The 3,251-nt window shown below is 61.0% G+C and overlaps 1 pseudogene; it reads left to right on the plus strand.

The window, feature by feature from the left end:
- Positions 1-1,308: 1,308 nt before the first annotated feature.
- Positions 1,309-2,428, plus strand: LOC112818728 (melanoma-associated antigen 8-like; annotated as a pseudogene).
- Positions 2,429-3,251: the final 823 nt, after the last annotated feature.

Consider the following 3,251-nt stretch of genomic DNA (forward strand, 5'->3'; position numbering starts at 1 on the left):
CAGGACAGAGTGGCCCATCCCTACTAACAGCCCTTTGGGATCTTGCCGGGGGCTGAGGGGGTGGATGGAGACGTGGCCTTGGATGAGGACGTGCTGGCTCCTCACCCTCTTCTCGGAGATCTCAGGGAGTTGAGGACCATGCTGGGAGAGGTCGGGGTCAGGTCATCTGGGGAATCGCACCTGGGAGACACACAGGAGTCCCTGCTCCTGCCAAGAATCAGTGTGGGGACACCCGAGGGAGGAGTGAGTGACTCCCCAACAACCCCTCGGGACCAGGAAGGGATGGCCCAGAAGTCTGTGCAGCCCCTACCTGGAGGCCCTGGGAACGCTGGGTGGGGTCTGTCAGGCTGAGTCCCTCCTCCTCTCCAGATCCTTCCTCTCAGGATGGAGAGGGCCCGGGCCTGAGGGTCTGGACTCGGGTAGCAGAGGAGGCAGGTGCCCTGGTTCTGGGTCTGGCCCTGATGGTGGGGGGCAGATGAGAGATGAGGGGATGCCTCCCACAGCAGGATCCTTAGGGCCCAGGCATACCCTGCCGCTGCTGCCAGCCATGGGGAGACGGGCGAACGGTGGGCCAAGTTATTTCTCCTGATTTTCCTTCTGGTGTCTCCCAGAGATGAGGCCTTGGCACCAGGAGGGTGGCCTCTGGTCAACACAGGGAGTTTTCCCAAACCATCCGTGGGGTCAAAGTATAGACGGAGAGGTGCGCCCATCCCAGCACAGACGGCACCCGAGCTTGGCCGTCCCTGGGATCCTGAGATGAGCCCTTAGACCTCTGGCAGGCGTGGGCAGAGGTGGGCCCCCTGGCTTACCTTCTGTGGGGTCTCAGGGCTGCGCGGTCTTGCTGTGACCCTGTGGCCTCAGGCTGCGGGGGTGCGGCCCAGGCCCTGCCAGGGGAAATAGTCCCCTGAGGGGCCAAGGAGGGGACCACCCAGCTTGGACGAATGGGGACCTCACAGAGTCTGCCCCAGCCCTCCTGCCCCACTGGGGGCCGGGGGCTGTGCCCTGTGTCTGCACCCCGAAGTGATTCCTCCTTTTCTCCTCCAGGGGCTACCAGAATTCAGAGTCGAGGCCTAGGTCTGAGGCAGGAGCCTCTAAGGTCCCAGAGCAGGGGAGGTGCAGGTGAGTGCCAGTGGTCAAGGTGATGTACTTGCTCTGAGCATGGAGCCAGGGGCTCGCCCGTCCCACCCCAGAGGGGACCCCTACGCACACAAGTCCGACGCAGCGCACTGTCAGCTCCAGGACTTCAGGCCTCTGCTGCCTGGGCTGCACCCTGAGGACCCATCCCACCTCTTTCTTCAGGTTCAGCCCGAAACAAACCCCATGCCCCTGGGTCAGAGGAGTGAGCTCTGGAACCTGGAGGAAGACCCAGGCCCGGCCCAGGGCCTGGTGGAGGCACAGCTGTTGGGGGCTGGGGAGGAGAAGGTCCCCCGCACCCCCTCCTCCTTCTCCACCTTGGCCTCCTCCCAGTCCGCCGCCCCATCTTGCCCCTGCTCTGCCCTGTTTCTGGTCCCCTCGGAGAGGGGGTCTGCTGCTGGGTTCCAGAGTTGTCCCCAGAGATCTCTGAGTGCCTGCCCCTCCCCTACTGCCCAGGCAGCCACTGCCTGCAGCCAGCCTGACCAGTGCTCCAGCAGCTCCGATGAGGAGGGGTCCAGCCCCTGCGAGGAGCCCGAAGAACCCCAGCCGGGGCACCAAAACCTACACCGGGGGAAGCTGTCCGAGCTGGTGGAGTTCCTGCTCCTCAAGTATCACATTAAGGAGCCGACCAGCCAGGCAGAGATGCTGGAGATCGTCAGCCAGGATGCGCTGGATGCCTTCCCTGTGATCTTGGGCCAGGCCTCCGAGTGATTGCAGCTGGTCTTTGGTATGGATGTGAAGGAAGTGGACCCCAGTGACCACTCCTACATCCTGGTCCCCATCCTGGGCCTCACCTATGATGGGATGCTGAGCGGTGAGCACGGAGTGCCCAAGTCCGGCCTCCTGGTGGTGCTCCTGGGGGTGAGTCTCCTGCATGGCGACTGTGTCCCCGAGGAGGAGGTGTGGGAAATGCTGGGGGTCATGGGGGTGTATGCCGGCCAGGAGTACGTCATCTACAAGGAGTCTAGGGAGCTCCTCACCAAGGTCTGGGTGCAGGAAGGGTACATGGAGTACCGGCAGGTGCCCGGCAGTGACCTGCCTGCTACGAGGTCCCGTGGGGTTCCAGGGCCCACACCGAAACCAGCAAGTTGCAAATGCTGGAGTATTTGCCCCAGGTCAGGCGCGGGCAACTGGCTTCCTCCCTGGCCCTGTCTGAAGGGACTGTGAGAGATGAGGAAGAGGGGGCCTGAGCCCTGGGGTCCGCAAGGCCCCTTCCAGGCTTTGCTGGGTTCGGCAGCCTCTCCTGCGGGGTGCTGGGCATGAAGTGAGGCCGCTTGCTGGTTCTTCCCTGTGTGTGTGTTTGTGTGTCCCCGTGAAGACAGAGCCCTGGGCGTTTTAAGGAGTGCAGGGCCAGGGAGGTTTGGGAGAAGAAAGCAGGGCAAGGAGCCTCCTGGGGGTGGGGAGGGTTGTTTCCTGGGATGACTCCCACATCCAGAGCTTGGTGTCCTTGAGGAAGCTCTCCTGTGGGGTTCCTTGCCATAGAAGTTTTCAGCCACTTCAGGGGCTGATTGTGTGAGTACCATCCACTCTGCAGCATTTGTTCTTACCCAGTCCAAGAGTTAAGAGTTTTATCATGTTCTTGGGGTGCCTGGGTCTTCTGTTGGTTAAGTGTCTGCCTTCGGCTCAGGTCAGGATCTCAGGATCCTGGGATCACACCCCACATGGGGCTCCCCACTCAGTGGAGACTCTGCTTCTCTCTCTCCCCTGTGTGTGCTTTCTCTTTCTCAAATAAATAAATAGCTTTAAGAAAAAGTTTTTCTTCATGCCCTAGACACCTGCCTGGACACCTTGCCTACTTGCTTGGGCTCTAGACCAAAATCACAGGGCATTGGCCTAGGGATGGTTTGGAAAGGCGCAAGAACGGAAGAAGCAAGGAACAGGGGTCAGAAGCTGAAGAGATAGAAGTTTGCTGGTTCTTGCTTCTGATGCCTTCCCGATCATCATTGTGCAAATGCCAAAGGCAAGCACGTGCACACAAGCGTGGGGACGGGGGCAGGAGGGCCCAGGTTCTGTCAGGATTCAAGGTGAGGACCAGAGGGAGGAAAGAAGGACCCTGGACCCAATAGGGAATCAGTCCTGGGAGGCCTCTGGGTGAGACAACGGTGACATGAGGCGTG

This window comes from Callorhinus ursinus, unplaced genomic scaffold (genome assembly GCF_003265705.2).
Source record: "Callorhinus ursinus isolate GAN/ISIS: 27379988/994484 unplaced genomic scaffold, GSC_fseal_2.0 scaffold5630, whole genome shotgun sequence".
NCBI lineage: Eukaryota > Metazoa > Chordata > Mammalia > Carnivora > Otariidae > Callorhinus > Callorhinus ursinus.